At 44.5% G+C, this 24,747-nt stretch overlaps 4 non-coding genes across 4 annotated transcripts; 3 read left to right on the forward strand and 1 right to left on the reverse strand.

Annotated features, from left to right (window-relative positions):
* Positions 1 to 1,232: 1,232 nt before the first annotated feature.
* On the reverse strand, positions 1,233 to 1,306 carry TRNAN-GUU. Its single transcript has one exon. It is a non-coding gene; the product is annotated as a tRNA-Asn (tRNA).
* Positions 1,307 to 1,983: 677 nt separating this feature from the next.
* TRNAH-GUG lies at positions 1,984 to 2,055 on the forward strand. Its single transcript has one exon. It is a non-coding gene; the product is annotated as a tRNA-His (tRNA).
* Positions 2,056 to 5,954: 3,899 nt separating this feature from the next.
* TRNAG-CCC lies at positions 5,955 to 6,025 on the forward strand. Its single transcript has one exon. It is a non-coding gene; the product is annotated as a tRNA-Gly (tRNA).
* An 11,195-nt stretch (positions 6,026 to 17,220) lies between these two features.
* Positions 17,221 to 17,292, forward strand: TRNAE-UUC. Its single transcript has one exon. It is a non-coding gene; the product is annotated as a tRNA-Glu (tRNA).
* The last annotated feature ends 7,455 nt before the right edge of the window (positions 17,293 to 24,747 follow it).

The following is a 24,747-nucleotide window of genomic DNA, read 5'->3' on the forward strand; positions in this document are numbered from 1 at the left end:
ACCAAATGGACCCTAACACACTGTAGTTAAACTGTTCAATTCCACTGAAAAAGAAGGAATCTCAAAAGAAGCACGGATACTGACAAGCTGCATCCAGAAAACGAAAAGATTATATCAGATTTCTCATCAGAAGCAGTGGATATAAGATAGTGGTAAAGCAACTATACCCCAATTTAAAAATAAAAACTTTTTGAAAGGAATCAAGAAATAGGAAAATAAACTCTGCTATATACAGTTACAAAAAAAGAGAAGATGATAGTGGAATAACATCTTTAAAGGATTGGGGAGGGTGGGAAACAGTTTATGTAGAATTCTACACTTCTTCTCCCCGCCCCCCCTCCCAAAGTCTTGGAGAGATAAAAATGAAAATTTTACAGACATACAAATGTTGAAAGACTTCATTACCAGCAGAACCACACTACAAGAAATGTTAGAGTCCTCCAGGAAAAAGGAAACTCACACTAGCTGGAAATAAGGATGTACACAAATTGATGGACAACGAAAATGGCATCTGTGGGAGAAATATACAACATTTATTATTATTATTGGTATTATCATTACTGTTTAAACCTTTTTAAAAACATGCGACAGTTTAAAGAAAAGTAACAATGCTAGATTGTGGAGTTTATAACATAAGCAAAGTAAACATGCATGACAATAGCATAAAGCCCAGCAGGGGAGAAATGTAAAAAGGTGTGACATGGCTTGAAGGCAGACTGTGGTGAGTTACAGATGTATGTTGTAAAGCCTAAAGCAATCGCTAAAATAACAAAACATAGCTATAGCTAATAGGCCAACGAAGGTGAGAGAATGGAACCATATACAAAACCATGTAAACTCTATGATAGAGCAGTTGCTCTTCCGGAACTCTGTCCTATAAGATATGTGCACAAGATTGATGAATGCGTATTAATTGTCACAGAAAATGCATAGAGCCAAATGAATTTCAAAGTTAGATGGGAAGGATTCAATAAATACTAGTACAAACAATGGGAGAAACTTCATTGCTAAAAGGAACGCAGAGGATAACGATGAGATGAAGAATCCTGGATTCTAAGTAACCTGTTTTCCTCCAGAGCACTTCCGTGGGGATCACTGATGTCCTCGCTTATGTCCTCCTGTTGTGCATAAGATTCAGGGAACAAAAAGGTAATGGAGGACTTCTGCACCTGTAGGGGAATGTGCAGGGTAGTAATAACCGCACCCTGTTTTCATTCTGAAAAAGTAGGAAACGTCCCTGGGTGGGCTCGAACCACCAGCCTTTCGGTTAACAGCCGAACGCGCTAACCGATTGCGCCACAGAGACACCTGGAGGTAGCGTCCTCTTCCCCCTCCCCCACCTCATTCCCTTAGAGTGCAAGCAAGCCTTCCACGCTAGGAGGAGCCACTCGTCCTTCTCCGAACAGTTATACCCGCTCCAAAGCCTCCGAACACCAGGGAAACCTGTGGGGAAGCCGGGGGTCGGGCGATTCCGAAAGCAGAAGTGCAGTTGAGCGTCCCCACAGCGCCTGGCGCCACGCTCCCCGCAGATGCAGAGCCCCGGAGCCGCTCCGGGCCTGATCCGAGCGGGCCCCAGGGAAGCTGAACCCCGAGTGGACTCTGTGCTGCCTCCCAGTTTGCTCTGCCATCATTCGACCGTCTGCGCCCCTGGCGTTGCCCCCTTTCTCCCTGCGTTCAGCCGGCCAAGGGAGCCAGAAAGAGGGCTTGGGGACGGTTGATCAAAACAGAAATATAAAGAGGCGGGAATGAAGCAGGGGCGGCAAGGACAAAGCAAAGATAACTTCTGGAAGCTCGTGCAGAGACAAGGACTGGACACAGGGGAAATGAAAAATGCAACAGACTTGAGAGGGCGTAACTGAGGGAAGATGTGAGAGAGAATCAGGAGTGCCGGCAATTATCCAACAACAAGGCAGCACAGTAACTGGAACGGATTTGTCAAAGTTAAAAGAGCAAGACCGCATTTCGCCTACCGTACAGTGGCGCGCCGTGATCGTATAGTGGTTAGTACTCTGCGTTGTGGCCGCAGCAACCTCGGTTCGAATCCGAGTCACGGCAGTGTTTATCTTTATCTTTTGCATTGTATCTGCCAAAACAACTCTTGGCCTGAAACGAAATCATTAAGTTGTGTTTACAGAACAAAATGTTTGTATCATTAATGGGCAGCTGTTTTAATACTGTAATGTGTAGTTGTCACCAGGATTGACAGAAAATTTTTATCATTCAAGAATGGCCCTTGATACTTTCCAGGTAATGTATATCCATCCTCTCATACTTAACTCTGATGTCTACTCCTTCAGGCTTCTTTCTTCAAGTTCATGGGAATGAATATATAATTTTTCTATCTAGCTATTAACAAGCAACATGATGTTTTTGATACATATGTATGTTATTGAATTTCTCACACCTTAATTTTGGCATTATGCCAATATAAAACTATGTCACAAATGATGGACATTAGGATAATTTCAAACTACAGCTTTTGGGAAAGGCTCATATAAATGCCATTCTACTAGTTATCTGTGGATGTGAGCATAAAATTCCACTGAAAGAAAGGGAGTACCGGACAGGAAATTGTCAAGGAAGGCAAGACCAATGGCTTTCTATCCTAGAGGTTTTAGTATGCCAGAGTGGAGAGGAGCAGTGAGGCAGGTCGTAGAAAAGTGGAATATTTACTGCCACTGAAGAGCACTAAAAAGGTGACTAGAAAGTAGATTGTGGCTGCTAGTTACCATGTCTAAACACTCATGGTTCCATAACCTTATTTGCCACTAGCAACAGCTGCAGAAAATCGCCTCCTCTCACTTATGCAATTTCTGAGTGCATTTACATAGACCTTACATTTTTCACAAAATGTAACTCAAAATAGGTCATAGACTTAAAAGGAACATGCTAAATTATAAAAGTTCCGGAAGATAGCATAGGAGAAAATCTATGTGACCTTAGGCTTGACACTAAGTTTCCTGGGTATGAAACTCCATAGTGCGATGTAGTCCGAGACTGGGATAGGAAAAAGGATGTGTAGGAACAATGGTTTCGGTTTCAAAAATTCCAAACCTCAGAGGTTTTAGTGGATAAACTCGGTACTTCAAAGACATACTCCCAACAGAAGGGGTCTGCAGCATTAGCGGTTTGGAAGCACTTTGTGGCTTCAGAGGGCTGCAAAAACTCATTTTTCCTTAAAGATTAAGGAACACAGTACCTTAAGCTGTGCATCGGTCGGGAATTGAACCCATGTCTCCTGGATGGGAGGTGAGAATTGTGCCACTAAACCATCAGTGCTCTCCTGTAAGTGCTTGCTTTCAGCTTCACCAGGAAGAGTCACAGGAATGATGTTGCAAAGCCAGTTCAAAAAATAAAAGTTTATACAGGCCTCTTTATTTGAAATGCAGATCAAAGCCCCAAAAGCACACCCAGAACAGAAGTTTGTATAGGAGGTTTAGGTCAGGAAACACCATCAAGATGTGGAATTCAAATCAAAATACTGGACTTCATTTCCTCACTTAGGATGCATTCTCTTTGCCCTCCCATGGCTTGGTGCCTTCCAAACCCTTTCCCCTCACTCTTGAGACAAACACCAATTCTTCCCTAAACAGGCATTCTGGACCCAGAGACAGTTTGGGAGGCTCAAAATTTGGAGATGTGCCTGAGTTACTCCAGAAGATCTGAATGACAATTAAGCCTCTCTTCTCCTAAGGCTCTTTTTCTTTCTTTCTTTTTTTAAAAAATTTTAAAGCAATTTGATATCCTCTTCTCCTGATTCAATAACAGTAACATAAATTATAACAAAAATTTATTAAAGTGGACACCTAAGTGAATTTAATCTATTCTCTTCAGAATTAATGATTAACCAGAGAAGATACTCTTTTGAGTTGTTGAAAAAGACCAAGCATAAAATGGCCTTGCTTTCAAGCTCTTGTATTTGAGAGAGACCTACGAAAGGGTGAATAAATGAAAATTTCACTCCAAGATTTCCCTTTAGCCCCACCCTCTTTGGTCACTCAAGGAGGGCATGCAGAGAATGATTGCATTTGATTCTGGGTAGATGCTGGATTGCTACATAAATTTCTAACATAAATTTCTTTTGCCCTTTGCTTTGTCTGATATTCAAATTATCCGTTTTTTATTCTTTAAAAAAACAAAAACCAATTAGCCTGGTATAGGCCAAGCACTAATCCATGCACAATCACTGCAGAGCCCCACAGTTTCTCTCCTCCTGAGCATCTCTTTTAAGTCCTTAAAAAAGCCCAAGGATCAAAATGGCCAGTTTTCAGACTCTGGTGTCTCACAGAGACCTACACAAAAATATAAGTGAAGTTTTCGCACCAAGGTTTATTCCCTTCATCACACCACACCACACCTTTCCCCTCTCCTTCCCAGCTCTTGAGTTGTTTTCAGCTCTGAAGATCCACTCAAGATCTTTTTAGCACATTACACTCAAGCAAAACTTTATTTTTGATCATTTTATTCTCCACCTTTTTCAGTTGTTATGCTGTAGTTCCGATGCTTTGCAGACTCATCATTCTGCCTATCTTGCTTGTGTGTGAGAGAGAGAAACTTTCCTTTATTTGCTCCTCTCTCTTTCCTTGTTTAACAACTCTAGACTATAAACTATGCTAGGCACTGTGCTATCTCTTGAAAATATTTTATTTACATACATAGTCTTGGTTTTTGTGGGAAATATAAATCTTTTTCTTATGAAAATATGTCTTTGGAAGACAGAGTCAAGTAAAATGTGATATTGTTAGAACACAATGTCAAAAGCAAAGTGGAAATATCACACATTCAATTCCAGCAGTCAGGAAAGTCTCTCCAGGGGAAACTTCTGGACTGAGACCTGAAGAATGAGGATGAGTTTGAAGAATTAAGAGGGAGTTGTGAAAGGCCTCCCTGTAGAGAGAAGCAAGTCCCTGAAAGGGAGAGAGTTCCTGAAACATCAAGTTATTTCACTGTTGCTGGACTTGGGAACTGGCAAGAGGTATCTCGATGATAAGGAGGGGGAGAAACAGAGTACATGTCCTAGAGGTAATAAGACATTTTAGTGAAGGAATATGGGGACACTGGGTGGCTTTAGGCAACAGGCATGTTCAGATTTGGGCTGTGCAAGGTCACTCAGGATACAGTGAGGCAAATGAATACCACTCAGCCATAAGAAAGAACAAAATTTTGCCATTTGCTGTTCATGGATGGACTTGGAGGGCATTAAGCTGGGTGAAATTAGTCAGACAGAGAAAGACAAATACTGTATGATATCACTTATAGGTGGAATCTAAAAAACACAACAAACTAGTAAATATAACAACAACAACAAAAAAGATTAAAAGAACAAACTAATGGTTATCAGTGGGTTGGGGGGCAACATAAGGTTGGGAGTGTGGAAGGTTCAGACTATTTAGGTGTAAGATAGGCTCAAGGAGGTATTGTACAACATGATGAGTATAGCCAATGTTTAGTAACAACTGTAAATGGAAAGCAACCTTAGAACTTGTATATTTTGAAGTCTTAAAAGTAAAATTTTTAATTAAAAATATTTTTTTACTTGCCTATTTTAGCAAGTTAGACCATTTTCTCAGACTCTTTAAGACCACTGCATAGACTCTTTTAGGTAAAACTTAAGGTTGACAATTGAAGGTCTAGGGTTATAAACAAGGGATCTGAATGAATCTCCGATGTTTTTCTGCAAGGGTCTGTTCTGTGATTGGAAAGAGCCTTTATTAGAGCTGTAATGTGAGCAAACAAAACCAATATTTCTATTTTCATTTGGTTGTCCCCACTGCATGCTATTGCCTGATTGTCAGTCTCTTTTGGAAGCCTTTCCTTTAAGCGCCTTTCAGTCTGTGAGTTCTATCTTCCAAAGACAACACCTATTTGGGAAGTCTTTTGTTTCCCCACCACCAGGCCCTTGGTTACTGTGGAGATTCTTTCTGGAGAGCTGTCAAAAGGTTGTTTGTGGTAAGGCATTGGTGGTTCAGTGGTAGAATTCTCGCCTCCCATGCGGGAGACCCGGGTTCGATTCCCGGCCAATGCATAGTGCCTAAGTACTTTTCATACTTCCTTGTTTTGCCCAGTGCACAGTCAGGTCTGAATACTACGCGGTTCTTGCCACCAGGAGCAGGAAAAGGAGAACTGAAAACCTCGAGGTGGTTCTGAACAGAAGACTGTAAGGGGACGAGGTCAACTGGGGCTTTGCAAAGCTCTGAGGTGTCTGGGTATATGGAGAAGCATTTGGTGGCTGGCAGCGCAGCAACCACCTCGCTGGTGGGTTCCTACCTTTCGGTGTGTATTTCTGTGGGCCTTCAATTTAGAATATTTGGACTTGTTACTTTTCAGTTTTTCTTCCAGAAGGTCTTAGCAACCCAAAGAGCCATCAGGTCGCTGATGCACACTCTGGAGCTTGGGCTGACGAATGGGCCACAACCCACCAGGGAGCGAGAATCAAAAGAACAGCTGCGGCCGGCTGACCCCCCAGTATCCAAGGAGGAGCCAGCGGCCAAGTTAGAGGAAAGCCTGAGGGGAGGAATCCGCGCGGACAGGAGCGGAGATGCGAAGACCGGGTCTTGTGCAGCAGTGGCAAGATGTCTCTGAGGCTCTGCGCAGGACGTTGTGATGCATTTAACATCGTCAGCCACCTCGGCCTCTGCGTGTCCTGTGAGCCCATCGGTGTTCCAGGAAGGATCTCATGTACCTGGAAATGCGTGTCAACAGTACTATATATATAGTTGTTCTGTCGTTAAGTCGTGTCCGACTCTTTGCGACCCCATGGACTGCAGCACGCCAGGCTTCCCTGTCCTTCACTGTCTCTCCGAGTTTGCCTAAGTTCCTGTCCATTGAATTCGGTGATGCCATCCAACCATCTCATCCTATGTTGTCCCCTTCTCCTCCTGCCTTCAATCTTTCCCAGCATGAGTCTTTTCCAACGAGTTGGTTCTTTGCATCAGGTGCCCAAAGTATTGGACCTTCAACTTCAGCATCAGTCCTTCCAATTGAGGGTTGATTTCCTGTAGGATTGATTGGTTTGACCTCTTTGCTGTACAAGGGACTCTCAAGAGTCTTCTTCAACACCACAATTCGAAGGCATCAGTTCTTAGCACTCAGCCTTCATCATGGTCCAACTCTCACATCCCTGCATGACTACTGGAAAAACCATAGCTTTGACTATACATTTGTATAAGCGTATTTTAATACGCTGTCTAGGTTTGTCATAGCTTTCCTTCCAAGGAGCAAGCGTCTTAATTTTGTGGCTGCAATCACTGTCCACAGTGATTTTGGAACCCCATATTCTGTGTAGTAATTATTATTTTCTTCCTCTACATAGTTAATGTGGCTAATTAGATTAATTTATTTTGTAAAGAGCATCAATTATTTTCCAAGATAAGACCAATTTTGTCATAGCAGTCAATGAGCTTTCTTGGTGATTCAAATGGTAAAAAATTTGCCTGCAATACAAGAGACGTTGGTTCAATCTCTTGGTCAGGAGGAACTCCTTGCTCCCTTCTTCCTGCCCCAGTGTTCTTTTCTGGGGAGTTGGATGAATACAGAGGCTATATATCCCATTGGATCCCAAAGAGTTGGACACGACTAAGTAACTTCTTCTTACATACATTATTACTATATTATTTGATTCAGTATTTAACACTTTCCACATACTTTTTTTCTTATTTTTCTTTATTTTCACATGCTTTTGTAACACGTTACTTGACTCAGTATTTTTAAATTACAGCTATATTCAGCAATGACAGTCCTATAACTTCTGTTTGTTACACTATATTTTTTGGAGAGTTTGGCTTTAGTCTAAACTCATACAATAAATTGGAGAAAATGTGCCGTCTTTTAATTCTTTTGGAATTTCTTTGCTCAGGAGCCATTTCTTCTAATGAATATTTTTTAGTTCTGGAGATTTCTTCACAGGAAGATTTTAAAATTCTGACTTGAAAAAATTTAGTGCGTTTAGACTAGTTCTTCCCCACCCCTGCAAAAAAAAAAAAAAAAAATCATTATTGGGACAAATGATTCAGTTCCTCTAAAATATTTATTTTGTGTTTAAGAGATTCACTTATTGTTCCCTCATGTCTACAAGTTTAGTAGCAATGACTTCCTTTTTCTCTTTGAACAGTTTTATCAGCTTTAGTAGTCTTTTCAGCGTCAACCATTTATATTTTCTCTTCTGTATATTTATTTCTAACTTTAAAATTTCTGCTTTTCTAGTTAATTTCTACTCCTATCTGCTTCTGTTATTGTTATTCTTTTAGTACCTGTAAGATGAAGATTTATCTCTTCAGCAATCAGCCTTAATTTTCATAATTTGCATTTATGTTTGTGTTCAGTTCAGTTCAGTCACTCAGTCGTGTCCGATTCTTTGCAACCCCATGAACCACAGCACACCAGGCCTCCTTGTCCATCACCAACTCCCAGAGTCCACCCAAACCCATGTCCATTGTGTCGGTGATGCCATCCAACCATCTCATCCTCTTCTCCTCCTGCCCTCAGTCTTTCCTAGCATCAGGGTCTTTTCAAATGCATCAGTTCTTTGCACCAGGTGGCCAAAGTATTGGAGTTTCAGATTCAACATCAGTCCCTCCAATGAACACCCAGGACTGAGCTCCTTTAGAATGGACTGGTTGGATCTCCTTGCAGTCCAAGGGACCCTCAAGAGTCTTCTCCAACAGCACAAAAGCATCAATTCTTCGGTGCTCAGCTTTCTTTATAGTCCAACTTTCACATCCATACATGACCACTGGAAAAACCATAGCCTTGACTAGATGGACCTTTGTTGGCAAAGTAATGTCTCGGCTTTTTAATATGCTGTCTAGGTTGGTCATAACTTTCCTTCCAAGGAGCAAGTGTTTTTTAATTTCATGGCTGCAATCACCATCTGCAGTTATTTTGGAGCCCTCAAAAATTAAATTTGTCACTGTTTCCACTGTTTCCCATCTATTTGCCATGAAGTGATGGAACCGGATACCATGATCTTAGTTTTCTGAATGTTGAGCTTTACAGCCAACTTTTTCACTCTCCTCTTTCACCTTCATCAGAGGCTCTTTAGTTCTTCTTCTCTTTCTGCCATTAGGGTGGTGTCATCTGCATATCTGAGGTTATTGATATTTCTCCCGGCAATCTTGATTCCAGCTTGTGCTTCTTCCAGTCCAGCATTTCTCATGATGTACTCTGCATATAATTAAATAAGCAGGGTGACAATAAACAGCCTTGACATATTCCTTTTCCTATTTGGAACCAGTCTGTTGTTCCATGTCCAGTTCTAACTGTTGCTTCCTGACCTGCATATAGGTTTCTCAAGAGGCAGGTCAGGTGGTCTGATATTCCCATCTCTTTCAGAATTTTCCACAGTTTATTGTGATCCACACAGTCAAAGGCTTTGGCATAGTCAATAAAGCAGAAATAGATGCTTTTTCTGGAACTCTCTTGCTTTTTCGATGATCCAGCAGATGTTGGCAATTTGATCTCTGGTTCTTCTGCATTTTCTAAAACCAGCTTGAACATCTGGAAGTTCACATTTCACGTATTATTGAAGCCTGGCTTGGAGAATTTTGAGCATTACTTTACTAGTGTGTGAGATGAGTACAATTGTGCAGTAGTTTGAGCATTCTTTGGGGTTGTCTTTCTTTGGGATTGGAATGAAAACTGACCTTTTCCAGTCCTGTGGCCACTGCTGAATTTTCCAAATTTGCTGACATATTGAGTGCAGCACCTTCACAGCATCATCTTTCAGGATTTGAAATAGCTCAACTGGAATTCCATCACCTCCACTAGCTTTGTTTGTAGTGATGGTTCCTAAGGCCCACTTGACTTCACATTCCAGAATGTCTGGCTCTAGGTGAGTGTGAGTGATCACACCATCGTGATTATCTTGCTTGTGGAGATCTTTTTTGTACAGTTCTTCTGTGTATTCTTGCCACCTCTTCTTAATATCTTCTGCTTTTGTTAGGTCCATACCATTTCTGTCCTTTATCAAGCCCATCTTTGCATGTAATGTTCCCTTGGTATCTCTAATTTTCTTGAAGAAATTTCTAGTCTTTCCCATTCTATTGTCTTCCTCTATTTCTTTGCATTGATCACTGAGGAAGGCTTTCTTATCTCTCCTTGCTATTCTTTGGAACTCTGCATTCAAATGGGTATATCTTTCCTTTTCTCCTTTGCTTTTCCCTTCTCATCTTTTCACAGCTATTTGTAAGATCTCCTCAGACAGCCATTTTGCTTTTTTGCATTTTTTTTTTCCCTTGAGGATGGTCTTGTTTCCTGTCTCCTGTACAATGTGACGAACTTCCATCCATAGTTCATCAGGCACTCTATCTATCAGATCTAGTCCCTTAAATCTATTTCTCACTGCCACTGCATAGTCATAAGGGATTTGATTTAGGTCATACCTGAATGGTCTAGTGGTTTCCCCCACTTTCTTCAGTTTAAGTCTGAATTTGGCAATAAGGAGTTCATGATCTGAGCCACAGTCAGCTCCTGGCCTTGTTTTTGCTCACTGTATAGAGCTTCTCCATCTTTGGCTGCAAAGAATATAATCAATCTGATTTCGGTGTTGACCATCATCATCTAAAGATGGGTTTAGCTTCATCTTTGGTATACATGTAGTATTTCAGTTTTGTTTGATTCAAAATATTTCCTAACTTTTATTTTCAAATATGCTTTGATTCAGGAGTGGTAGAAGTGTTTCTAAAATTTCAAACACAAGAGATTTTGTTCTTATATTTATAACTGAATTCTAGTGACAAGTGGATTCTCTTGAAATATTATTTTTGGATACTTCTACAGCTCCTCTTATGCTGAGCCACTGGCCTTTAGAAGGATAGTTATATCGTCTCTGAAGCCTCGGAAAACCAGGAAAACCCATGGGGAAGCTGTGAGTCCTGTGATTCCAAGGGAAGAAGGGCAGCGTCCCCACCATGCCTTGCTCCCCTCGCTGTAGCTCGAATTTGAGCCGAGATTGCTGTAACCATCGATAGTATTAACAACACTATACGGTCACGATGAGCCACAGGCCAGCTGGCAGCCACAGCACTTTTTGTAAGTTTTTGAAGGCTAATATATTCACACTGTCTTGGCTGTTTTATTCGTGCACACTTACAGAAATTCGTGCTTTTCTCGTTTTCATGCTCTTCTCCGATTCTCCATCCCCACTCTGCTACTTAATAAAAACAATTTTTCTCTCTCAGGATCTGGCCCAAGCCTCCTCACAGGCTTCCTGGGAGGTATCGTTGTCTTTTTCTTGCGTTTGCCTGCTCTAGCTCCTTTTCATGTTTCCTCTTTTTATCTGATCTCTTTCCAGAGAGATTCTTCTGCACCCAGAAGGGCCACATCTACAAATTCCTGCCCAGGGGCGAACTTGGTTGAGTGAAGGCAGAGCAAACCCAGAGCCACCTGTGAGCCCACCAGCAGTTCAGCTCAGGCCCGGGGCATCTCCGGGGTGCCGCAACTGTGGCTGCGAGGGAAGCAAGGCGTGGGGCTTCGGAATCGAACGACTCATGGCTTCCCCATGGATTTTTCCGGTTTTCCAAGGCTTTAAAGCCAATATATAGTCCTTCTAAAAGCGGGTGGCTCAGCGTAAGGCGGAGAGGGCGTGCTTGCTTTCCACCTGAACGAGGTAGCAGGGAAGTAGGAGAACATATAGCCTCCAATTGTTTCTGTGGCACAATTGGTTAGTGCATTCGGCTCTTAATTGAAAGGTTGGTGGTTCAAACCCTCACCAGCAATGTGTCTTTCACACTATAAAATGTAAAGGATTGGCATCTCTACCTTTTCTACACAAGCTCTCTTCCCTTAATGGCCAAGACAGGAACCTCCACTCCTATATTCCTGCTGTCCTTTGTATTTTGTGCACCACAGGAGAACCTAAGCCCAGATCATCGCTGATCCTCGGAGAGGAGTTCATGAGGAAAACAGGCCACTCACAATTGAGAAATTCTCAAAAGAGTAGACTCATCATTAAACTGTGAATTCCTGTAAATCGTGAAGTTTCTTCCATTGTTTGTACTAAAATTTACTTACTCCTTTGCATATACTTTTGGTATTAATTTGGTTATATTTTATTATGGGTTTCCTGGGTGGCCCTATGGGTAAAGAATCCACCTGCCAATGCAGGTAGACCTAAGAAACCCAAGTTTGATCCCTGGGTCGGCTATATCCCCTGGAGGAGGGCAAGGCAACCCATTCCAGTATTCTTGCCTAGAAAATCCCATGGACAGAGGAGCCTAGGCTTACAAAGAGTCAGACTCGACTAAAGCCACTTAGCACACATGCATGTTTGTATCATTACAAATAATGCTGCAGTCATCTTTCTTATACACATATCCATAGGACGAATGCCAGAAGAGCAAATGCTCTATCATAGATTATACATGGTTTTGTATATAAGTCCATGTATATAATTGTCTTGCCTTTGTTGACTTGTTAGCTATAACCTGTTATTTCAGCAATCGCTTTAGGCTTTATGCCATCCATCTGCAACTTACCACAGTCCACCTTCAAGTGAAGTCACACCAGTTCACATTTCTCATCTTCCTGCCTTTATTTGTTTTGTTGCATTTAACTTTGCACATGTTATAAACCCAGAGTTTATAACTATCCAAGTAACAACAATTCAAGGTTATTACTTTTCTTAAACTGTCCTATTTTTTCACCAGCCCTGGGACTGACTAGACTCTGGCCCAACCCATTAGCCAGCCAATTGAAGTGTCTGGACCCCTCAGAGTCACCTTTGTCAGGAACTAGTCCCATCTACCAGCAGTTAGACACCAGCTTTGGGACTCCTGGGCCCTCCAGCCAGACCAGACCCCAGGACCTAGCTTTGCCCACCAGTGTGCCAGTACTAGCCCTAGCACCCAGGGGTTCCACAGCCAGGTGCCTCTTGACTCTGCCATGCTAACCAGTGGCTGGAGATTCCAAACAAGGCAGGGCCTAGCAAAGAGATTGGAGCCAGCTAATCCTGCCAGACCATGCACTGTGGTCAGCCAGCCACAACAGAAGGACCCATGCAGCCCACATACAGGGCACCCCTAGAGCATATCATTCTGGAGATGAGAGGGTAGCAGGCTGCTGGGATCCACAGGAAGTCCCATACAAATGGCCACTTCTCTAAGGCCAGGAAACATAACTACCCTACCAGATATGGAGAAATAAAAACAGTGCATTAGCAAAATGAGGTCATGCTCCAAATGAAGGAACAAGACAAAACTCCAGACTTAAGTAAAGTGGAGATAGGCAGTCTTTTACTTAGTTCATGAGGTTCTCACAGCAAGTATACTGGGATGGTTTGCCATTCCCTCCTCCAATGGATCACGTTTTGTCAGAACTCTCTGCTATAACCAGTCCATCTTGGGTGGCCCTACATAGCATGGCTCATAACTTCATTGAGTTATGGCAAGTCCCTTCACCCCTACAAGACAGTGATTCATGAAGGGGAAAAGTGGAGCTGCAATCAATAGCAGGAAAGATGCATCCCTGGGTGAACTCAAACCACGAACCTTTCAGTTAACAGCCAAACAAGTTAACCGATTGCACCACAAAAACAGCCCAAAATCATGGAATCAGAAGATGGTTGCTTCTTGGCAGGAAAGCTGTGACAAACCTAGACAGTGTGTTGAAAAGCACAGACATTACTGCAGACAAAGGTCCATACAGTCAAGGCTATGGTCTTCCCAATGGTCATGTATGGTTGTGAGAGCTGGACCGTAAAGAAGGCAGAATCCCAAAGAATTGATGCCTTCAAACTGTGGTGCTGGAGAAGAATCCTGAGAGTCCCCGGGACAACAAAGAGATCAAACCAGCCAATCTTCAGGGAAATCAACCCTGAATACTCGTTGGAAGGACTGATGCTGAAGCTGAAGCTCCGGTATTTTGGTCCTCTGATGCAAACAGCAGACTCATTGGAAAAGTCCCTGGTGCTGGGAAAGATTGAGGGTAGAAGGAGAAGAGGGCGTCAGAGCATGAAATCATAGGATGGCATCACTGATGCAATGAACATGAACTTGGGCAAACTCCAGAAGATGGTGAGGGGTTGGGAGGCCTGGCGTGCTGCAGCCCACAGAACCTCAGAGTTGGACACAACTGGGCAATTGAACAACAACAGCAGGCGGTCTACCCCAGAAAAGATTAGATTTCAGAGATGCAGAGAGCAGAAAAAAAGGTGATTCTCAGAGCCCAGGGCTAATTGCAGCTGTGCAAGGCTCCTAGCCTTTGCCTCACTGCTCATCACCCTTCACCACCCTCTCCCTCCTGAGTGAGGCTTTGGGCTCAGAGGCCAGGCCACAAGGTGGATTCCATCCTACTCTAGCTTTAGCGCTGTGTGCTGGTCGAGCCAATGTGATGGTCTCTTTCGAACCTCAGCTGCCTTTTGAATCAGGGGCGGACTTGGTTCTCAGTGGGTGATAAGCAGATTCATCTATTTCCTGTTTCCTGACCTGACTGCTGGGAACCTCTCCTGGTTAAAAGCACGTGTACTGGCTCCTTTCCCCCACAACCATTTCAATTTGTGGAGCATGAAATTCTTCATCTTTGTGTCTTTAGTTTGAGCCCCATGCAGAGTTGAATTCGTTCTCTATTTTTCTGTCGTGAAAATCAAATTGTTTCACAAGTGTGCTGGGGTGAGGGAAAGCCAAGTTTGCTTCACAGGGATGCATTTCTTGGTTTTCTGAGACATGATCCCTGTCAACGTGTAGAGGAGATTTAGGCCCCTGAAAAAGAAGGTGTGGATTTTCAGATGGAAAGATAACTTGAAGGCGAGCCTTCTCCTGTGTCCTCCTTGGAATGTCTGTGGCCTGGCCTCTAAAGAGCTTACTCAGAGCAAAGAAAGGAGGCCTGGTTCCTAGTGCTGAGTTGGCTTACGGTAGTAGAACTTCCCCTGGGTCTGGGGGGAGAAAAACGCAGCTACACATTCTGCCATAACCCACCCCACTTGCCCCCGTTTTTGAAAAAACAGGAGTTCAGGGGGAAAGTTTCAGGGAGGAAAAAAAAAAAAAAGGAACCTGTTTTCGCCCAGGGGACCTTTCGGGTGTTAGGCGAACGTGATAACAACCACACTACGGAAACCCCGTGGGTACCAATGCCTAATGACAGCTCCAAGAAATGAACTTGTCGCCAAGACTGGCCCACCAAAAAGTTTTGAAGAAAAAGGATCCTGGGAGCACCTTCGATCTCCCAAGCACGGAGATTGCAGTTCCCGAGAGGCCTTCCTTAAAGTTAGGGTTTGTCGCCTCCCCCGAAGCGAGGTCCCTGGGGCCCGCACGTCCAACTGAGTCTCCAGTTCTTCAGCCTAGCGCCAGAGACCAGGGATCGCTCCACTGAATCCCCATCTTCCAGAAGCCTCAGGAGCTGGGAGTGATGGGCACGTCTGAGCCGCAAGCAACCTGGACGCCCTTCAGTGTAGACGCCGCCCCTCCCCGGCTGCAGACGGCACAGGTGGTCGGTCAGAGCTCTTGGCTCCCGGAAAAGAGCGGTGTTTCGAATTCACCCGGGAACCCGAGGCCCGGCCCTCCCCTCTGCTCCCAAGCTCCGCGCGTTCTTGCCTTACAGCCCTTTGGCCGCAGCGTTTCTCCCCCGACATCTGCGGCAAAAGGGGTTCCTCAGGTTACTGCCGCTATGGCTTAGTTGTCCAATATAGTTCAAATCCAAGACTTTCACCACTCTTTCACTTTTAGCACGAAGAGCAGCGAAGGCTGAAGGCTTAGGTCTTTTATCTGTTTGAAAATAGCGAGTATCAACGCAGGCCGAGGCTTTCTTCCCTGCCTGTATTGAATTCGCTTGCAGGCCAGGCCCCGCATAAAGCCGCAGGGGAGCCAGGCTCGGTCCACACAGATCTCAAGGTCGTTCATTCCTCGCTCATTGTACTTGAGATTCTTCTTGAGAAACAGTTTTGTTTTACCTTTTACAATGGCTGAAACGCCTTTTATAATTTTCCAGTTCAACAGGTCATGAAGTAAGAATTTTAACCTAGGACGGCAGAGGTCAAGACAATCTTCCCAGAAAGCTGGCGTCTGGAGGGGTTTCCGTGTTCACCTCACAGCAGGCAGTTTCTTTTTGCTGAAAAACTTAATGCAGTGTTGTCTGTGTGTCTGTCTGCCTCTGGTTTCCTTTAGAAGTAAAGGGTCACAAGCTTGGGGATGTACGTGCGTTTTCTCCTGCAGTGGTGAAAACCTCTGCACTTTTCTTAGTGCGGCGGTCACAGCCATTTCCTTCCAGCGTGAGGTTCAGGGGCTTCGACCCCGAGGGAGGCTCGGGCTGCGTGCGCACCGGCCCCCAGGCTACGGGGCTCTGCCTGATTCCGCGTGGATTCCGAGTGCGGTCGAGGGTGCGACCGCGTGGCAGCACCCTCACCAGCGCTGGAGTCTGAGTCCCCACAGAGACGGACATGAACATAGCTTTAGATCAGGACCTTTCATGAGATTCCCCTGCTTTCCTCCCCTGCAGGACCTCCCGCGTCCAGCCAGAGGAGCGGATTCGCGGTCTTTTCGGCTGCGTCCAGCGCGCTGCCGTCCTACGTGGACAAGAGGAGGGGGCGGCAGTCCTTTCCCGGCCGGAGCGGGGGCACAGCGGGCGCCCGAGGGGCCACCTTTCTCGGCAGAGTCGTTTGCCCAAGTCCAGAGTCGCGAAAAGGAGGGACTGGGACTGTGTGGGACCGAGAAGCAAACGCCAGGTCCGGACTCATTGGATGTGGGTCTGAGGAAAGCGCGGCGTCAGGGACAACTGGAGGTCTGAGCCCAGGGAGCTGGAGATGGCGGCATCCAAGGCGGGAGAACCGCAGGGCAGCAGGTCGTGGGGGAAGACCGGACGGAATCCAGGTCTGGGCGCGGAGCCTTGCTCGCAAGCGTTTTCCATCCAGCCCTCCCGGTTCCTGCAGTGTCGCTGGGGATCCCGAAGTCTCACCCGCGGGGCTGCCCTCCCGCCTCTCCCGCCGCCGCCCCGGCGACCTGCTCTCCACGCGCGCTCGCCGGGAAAAGGCGCGTCTCCAGGGCAGTTGTGAGGTGCGCCGGGACTGGGCAAGTCGTGGGGACGTGAGGATCAGGTGGACCTCCGGGCGCGTCCACTGTCACGCAGAGCGCTCGGCTTTTGGTGTGGAGCTCCTCATTTGGAGAAAGCAGGGAAGGAACGTTCTTTGGGTACAATTCCTTGGAGGAGGGTGCGGGACTCAGATAGGAGGGCGAGAGACACCACACACTGTTTTCCGGTTTCCTGTTGTCACTTATGAGAACAAGAGCACGTAGTTCCCTGGTGGTCTAGTGGCTAGGATTCGGCGCTTTCACCGCCGCGGCCCGGGTTCGATTCCCGGTCAGGGAAAGTAAAGTGTCTCTTTTGCTTTCATCTCCCGGTACAGAGTTTTCACTTGCTCCCTGTGGCTCAGATCGTAAAGAATCTACCTGCAATGCAGGAGACCTGAGTTCCTATCCCTATGTCCGGGAGATATCCTTGAGCCGGGAATGGCAACCTGAAAAATTTCAAGGACAGAAGGGCCTGGCCTGCTACAGTTCGCGACTAACACTTTCATTTTCCACAAGTGTGATGCACCCCAGTGTCCCCATGCAGTAAAATTTCTGCATTGAATCCTTAAGTCAGTGAGATCCGGCCGCAGGTCCAGGGCATCTCCCAGAGTGGTAGGGGGAAATGTGAGGAGCAGCCTGGACAGCCCTTCACCTCCACTCTTCCCTTCATCTCAGGAACGCAGAATCTCACTTTGCATGTCCATCTAAAGAGAACTTGGGACCTGAGCACCAATTACTCCTTTAAAAAGAATTACTGAGCACCAATTACTCCTTTAAAAAGAAAAAGAACAAAAATTTTGAAGCCTATAAAATTTTATAAGTATATTAATAGTATATATTCTTCACTTCCCCAGTGCCTCAGACAGTAAAGAATCTGCCTGCAATGTGGGAGACCTAGATTTGATCCCTGGGTCGGGAAGTTCCCCTGGAGAAGGGAATGACTACCCACTCTAGTATTCTTGCCTGGAGAATTCTATGGACAGAGGAGAGTGCCAGGCTACAGTCCATGGGGTCGCAAAGAGTTGGACACTGCTAACCCTCTCACTTTGGAGAAGGTAATGGCACCCCACTCCAGTACTCTTGCCTGGAAAATCCCATGGACAGAGGAGCCTGGTAGGCTGCAGTCCATGGGGTCGCTAGGAGTCGGACACGACTAAGCGACTTCACTTTCACTTTTCACTTTCATACACTGGAGAAAGAAATGGCAACCCACTCCAGTGTTCTTGCCTGGAGAATCCCAGGGACAGGGGAGCCTAGGGGGCTGCCATCTATGGGGTCACACAGAGTTGGACACGACTGAAGTGACTTAGCAGCAGCAGCAGCAACCCTCTCACTTTCATTCTTCACCTAAGTGTACAGTTAACATTTCCCCACATTTGCTTTCTCACTCTCTCTCCATATACATGATTTACTCCATCATTTGAAAGTAACTTGCAGACGTCTCAAGATCACTCTTTGGGCCACTGTTGCTCCCTTCCTTTGGCACGTCCCTCAAAACCAGCTTTTGCAGGACCTGTTCTCCAAGGCCAGGGAAAGATTTTGTCCTTTCGCCCTGTTCTCCGTAGGCTATAAGAAGCTTCAGGTGAAAATTTATTCCGCTCTTCTGATAGTGCAGGCCAGGCAGGCCTAGAGCTTTTAGAAGGAACAGGACACAGCCCTGCTGCCCTGTGGACTCTGCTTAGTTGCTTTAGTGGGCTGTGGGGTCTTGGGTAAAACTGAATGCTGGAACCCCTCACCTTGGGAGAGACAAGAAAGTGCCGCTGCCTCCTCGCTTCTAGCCTGGCTCTCTGTGTCCTGCTAGAATATTTTATAACAAATTACTTTACTCACTTCCCTCCCACACCTCCTCCTTCCCCTCTGGTAACCATTACTCTGTTCTCTGTACCTATGTGCTGTTTTTATATGATTTGGTTTGTTCATTCATTAAAACATTTTAAAAATTCCATATATGAGTGAAATCACATAGTATTTGTATTTATTTGCCTATTTCACTTAGCATAATACCCTCAAGTCCATCCATGTTATAGCAAATGGCAGATTTTGTTGTTTTTAAGGCCAAGTAGTACTGCACTGTGTATGTATGCCACATCTTCTTTATCCATTCATCTGCTGATAGACACTTGGGTTGTTTCTATATTTAGACTATTGTAAATCATGCTGTGATGGACATATGGGTGTATATATTTATTCCAATTAGTGATTTTGTATTTTCTAGGTAAAGACCCAGAAGCAGAATAGCTGGATCATATGGCTGTTTTATTATTAATTTTTAAAGGAATCGCTACACTTTTTCCATAGTGGATGCACCATTTTAATTCCTACCAACACTGTAAATGCTTCTGATGCCACAAAAAAGTGAAGAATCTTTCCTGTGGGGGGAGGATGAAGGGAGCAAGTGGCAAATTATCTCCTCAAAAGTAGGGGATAATTCTCAAGAGTTTCCAGAGTTGTCTGAATCACTGTTGTCAGGTAGATGGCTACCTTGTAATAATGGTGCTTAGTCTTTTTTATTTTTTAAGATAATCTCATTAAATGTTTTAAAAATATTTTGGGAATGTCTTTTTTAAGAATCTGGCAGTATGCAACATTGTTCTACTCTAAAACCACCCTGGAACTGCTAAAGGATTTTCATATTTTTAGATTACTTAACACTTACTTACTGAACCCATGCTTTAACAACCCAAGAAACAACAGTGCTTGGCCCTGTCCTGTCCTGGTCTTGAATGGTCCTGGCCCCAGTCTGAGGTATCTTGATTTGTGGTTCATATTCAACTGTGCTTCTCTCCAACATGGGTTAGTGACCGCTTCTACAGCCAGGATTCCAGAGGAATCCAGAGATACACTTGATGGGGTTTTTTCTTGCCCTTCCATAGACGTTGAAAAAAAAAGGAGACGTGAAAGTCTTTCATAAAAGCAGTTTCTACCTGCTTCCCATCCGAGATACTTTCCTATAAGAAGAACCTGTAGTGGGGATTCCTAATAATATACTTTCACAGCCTTGAGAAATTCCACAGAAATCAGTTCAGTTCAGTCACTCAGTCGCGTCCGACTCTTTGCAACCCCATGAATCGCAGCACACCAGGCCTCCCTGTCCATCACCATCTCCCGGAGTTCACTCAGACTCACATCCATCGAGTCAGTGATGCCATCCAGCCATCTCATCCTGGGTCGTCCTCTTCTCCTCCTGCCCCCAATCCCTCCCAGCATCAAAGTCTTTTCCAATGAGTCAACTCTTCGCATGAGGTGGCCAAAGTACTGGAGCTTCAGCTTTAGCATCATTCCTTCCAAAGAAATTCCAGGGTTGATCATCTGGAAAAAACAGCATATATTAAGAAATCATGTTAATAATTATCTTTCATGTTTTTCTTAAGAATAATCTCCTTGTTACAAACCCCAAGGCCAGACCCAGAAGGGAATATGACTGGGATCATGAAAGCATGGAACTTGGAACACTGGGTTGGCATCAGGCATGAACGCTGCCTGCTGCTGCTGCTGCTGCTAAGTCGCTTCAGCTGTGTCTGACTCTGTGCGACCCCATAGACGGCAGCCCACGAGGCTCCTTTGTCCACAAGATTCTCTAGGCAAGAACACTGGAGTGAGTTGCCATTTCCTTCTCCAGAACGCTGCCGATGCACTTGCTAGTTGTTCCAAAGACTAGCCCAGAAGGGAACGGCCTGGGGTAAACACAAGGAGATCTGGACTATGTCGGTGTAGTCCATGACATTTAGGGGTACATGATTAACACAGCATGTGTCTTGAGAAAGATAAGATCTGAGAAAGTCTTGTAGCTGCAATTAGGACTAAAAGCTGGACTCAGAGTGGACTCTGCACGTCAGTCCAATAGAGGCTGCAGGTCCTCTGACCCATTGCACCAGATTTTGTTTTCTGTCTTCATTCTCGTCACTTGCTCCCAGGCCATTAGGGCAACAAGAACCAACTAAGGGGATAAAGAACCTAAAGTCAAAAGAAGTATAGTCACCATGACAGTCTGTGTTTTCTGGACTTTGGTCCTCCACTAGGTGGTAGCCCAGTGATGTGAATAGTTCACACTTGGCCTCATGGCTGGTCTTTTGTTCAATTCAAGCATGTAATCAAGAGCTGACTTGGATAAGAGATTTACCATTTTAAAACAGCCAAATGCCCTGAGACCTTCAGGCTTGGCTATGGCACTGTTTAAAACATGAAGACCTGGTTAGACTATTAGACTTGAAATCTGATGAAACAGAACAAAGGAAAGTGACAAGAGCCAGAGGGATCTCCCATTTCTGAGGGAAAGCAAGAAAGAAACACTGAAGCTTAAGAGAAATGAGCTGGCAGAGCAATGAAATGAAGGGGAATAATGGGTGGTGGATGGGAGGAGTCCCACTGATCTTGACTTGCACAGAGCTCTCTCACGCCTCTGATCTGTGCATGTGCCCTAACTCCCGCAGGCAACATCCAGGAGCTCTCAGATTCAAGGGGTGAAAACTTTCAACTGGTATTCTGTTTTCAAATCAGGAGATTTGAGATTCTGACTCCTGACTGAGATGTGGGTTGCTAATCCAGATGTGAAAATCCTGGGTCCTTGCTTCCAGGGAAAGGCAATACAGGCCCCAAGCAGAAGCCTATGCTCTCCTTCCACTGAAGCACTGTCTTATTTCTTTCTGGAGATAATTGCTCCTGGTATATGGTGCAATTGAATTTTGGACATCACATAGTCTGAATTTGGAGCACTGAATTCAGGAGAGGGTGGGGCACTACAGTGGACCGGTTGCCTCAATGTGAAAAATGTTCGTTCAAAAACTGGGTAGAATCATCTCTTTTTTGGAAAGACACTGATGTACTCTTTTCAGAAGGTTTTGTTTGAAAATACAAGAAATATAAAGACATCTTGGATCCCAAAGGAACCCTGGAGATAGATCTAAGCTCACTGAACTAAGCAAGAGCTGGAAACAGGTTTGAAGCACACCAATCAGCCTTCCAAGGATACACCGTTACAAAGAACTAAATTCTGCCAACATAAGAAAATTACTTTGAGGGCAAATTTTACCTTTAATTCCCAGAGCTTTGGATGAAAATATTTCTTTTATGTCCACCAACACTCTACTAATTAGGGCTTTTTGTTATTTGATTTAAATGGTAAGGGCAAATAGGATGAGATCACTGCTGAAATGACAGCAAAAGTCAACCATGTAGGGAATCTACCGGAAAAGACTCAATAGGAAGCTTTGATTCCAAGTAGGTTCATGCTCCAAACCCACTTAGTTGATAGCCCAAGGGACTGGAAGTCTTCGCACCACACTCTGGAATGTGCTTTATGAGAACCTAGGCTAGTGTTTCTTTCATCCTTTGCTCTTTCAAACCACTCTAGCTCTGGAGGTCTCAGGAGGTTTCAGACATTGGAGACATGACTGAGGAAGTCACGTCACAGAACAATTTGGGGGCTCACAAGAACACCTTTAGTTAAATGATTTCAAGGCCAGACTGAGTCAACTGCCCTCCCATAACTTGCTCCTTACCTCCTTCAGAATAAAAGCTTCTGCCTAGTCCAGCTATAAATGGAGAGGTGAAAACATTACTTCCCTTTAGTGGAAGTGACATGTCTTATGGACTCAGAAGCCTCCTTCCAACCAGTTTTGACTGTCATTTCTCCTCGGCGCCATGGTGAATGTAAAAGCTTCCGTTTAGCTTAATAACCAGATGCCAGCAGTGTTACTTCAAATTTCTCTTTATCAGAAAAGCAAATATTTAAGTGTTACTTTTCTAAGCTCTTTTTTAAAAACAACAACAACAAAATCCTGGGATGGACAAAAAAATGCTCTTCTTTGAGTTGATTTCTATCCAGGGAACAAGTCTGTAATGTCAACAATAATACAATTCTCCATTTACCTCTGTTCCTGTGAGAGGGGGCCCGGGGTTTGAAGAAGGGAATGCTGCAGGACGGCACAAATAAATGAAAATCTAATGCGAAGAAGCAGAGGAATGGTGAGGCAAGTGGGACAGAAAACTGAGGCTTCCAAGGTAGTTTAAGTCTTGCTTTGTTTTTACTGAAAAAATAAATGCCTGATTAATATGTGGGCAGGAGGAAATGTTTTTTAATTTGTATATGTGGGCACAAGAAAGTGATATGATACCAGAAATCCATACCTTCAGTATGCGGAAGTTCCTGGTCATCTTTGTATGGTGCCATTGTTCTTCTGTGTTTAGTATTGTTGTAGTGATACTCTTGGTTAGAACTGAGTGATAATAAGTGGAGTGGGTCCCCTCCTACATTCTTGGTAGGAATGTAAATTGGTATAGCCACTTAGGAGAACAGATTGGAGGTTCCTTAATAAACTAAAAAAGCAGAGCAAAGGCTAACAGTTATATCAAGAGAACACACTGGTCATAGCAAAGACCCTTTTCTAAGAACACAAGAGATGACCCTACTCAAGGACATGACCAAATGGTCAATTCTGAAACTAGACTGATTTGCTTCCGTGGTGGCTCAGAGGTTAAAGCATCTACCTGGGATGCGGGAGACCCGGGTTCGATCCGTGGGTTGGGAAGATCCCCTGGAGAAGGAAATGGCAACCCACTCCAGTATTCTTGCCTGGAGAATCCCATGGAGGGAGGAGCCTGGTAGGCTACAGTCCATGGGGTCGCAAAGAGTCGGACACGACTGAGCGACTTCACACCATACTCTTTGCAGCTGAAGATGGAAAAGCAATATACAATCAGCATAAACAAGACACAGAGCTCACTGTGGCTTAGATCATCAGCTCCTTACTGCAAAATTCAGGCTTAACTTGATGAAAATAGGGAAAACCACTTCAAATCCCTTATGATTACCCAGTGGAGGTGACGAATAGATTCAAGGGGTTAGATCTGATAGACAGAGTGCCTGAAAAACTATGGATAGGAGTTTGTCACATTGTATAGGAGGCAGTGACCAAAACTGCCTCCTATAGAAAGGAGAATCTCAAAGAAAGAGAAATGCAAGAAGGCAAAATGGTTGTCTGAGGAGGCTTTACAAATAGCTGAGGAAAGAAGAGAAGCGAAAGGCAAGGGAGAAAGGGAAAGATATACCCATCTGAATGCAGAGTTCCAGATAATAGCAAGGAGAGATAAGAAAGCCTTTTTAAGTGAACAATGCAAAGAACTAGACGAAAAAAATAGAATGGGAAAGACTGGAGATCTCTTCAAGAAAAATGGAGAGATCAAGGGAACATTTCTTGCAAGGATGGGCATGATAAAGGACAGAAACAGTAAGGATCTAACAGAAGAAGCAAAAGAGAATAAGAAGAGGTGGCAAGAAAACACAGAAGCACTATACAAAAAAGGTCTTAATGACCAGGATAACCACAGTGGTGTGGTCACTCACCTAGAGCCAGACATTTTGGAGTGTGAAGTCAAGTGGGCCTTGGAAGTATCACTAAGAACAAAGCTAGTGGACGTAATGGAAATTCCAGCTGAACTATTTAAAAGCCTGCTGCTGCTGCTAAGTCACTTCAGTTGTGTCTGACTCTGTGTGACCCCACAGACGGCAGCCCACCAGGCTCCCCCATCCCTGGGATTCTCCAGGCAAGAACACTGGAGTGGGTTGCCATTTCCTTCTCCAATGCATGAAAGTAACCTCAGATATGCAGATGACACCACCCTTATGGCAGAAAGTGAAGAGGACCTAAAAAGCCTCTTGATGAAAGTGAAAGAGGCGAGTGAAAAAGTTGGCTTAAAGCTCAACATTCAGAAAACGAAGATCATGGCATCTGGTCCCATCACTTCATGGGAAATA

The sequence above is a fragment of the Oryx dammah genome, unplaced genomic scaffold (assembly GCF_014754425.2).
Source record: "Oryx dammah isolate SB20612 unplaced genomic scaffold, SCBI_Odam_1.1 HiC_scaffold_28, whole genome shotgun sequence".
NCBI classification, from domain to species: domain Eukaryota; kingdom Metazoa; phylum Chordata; class Mammalia; order Artiodactyla; family Bovidae; genus Oryx; species Oryx dammah.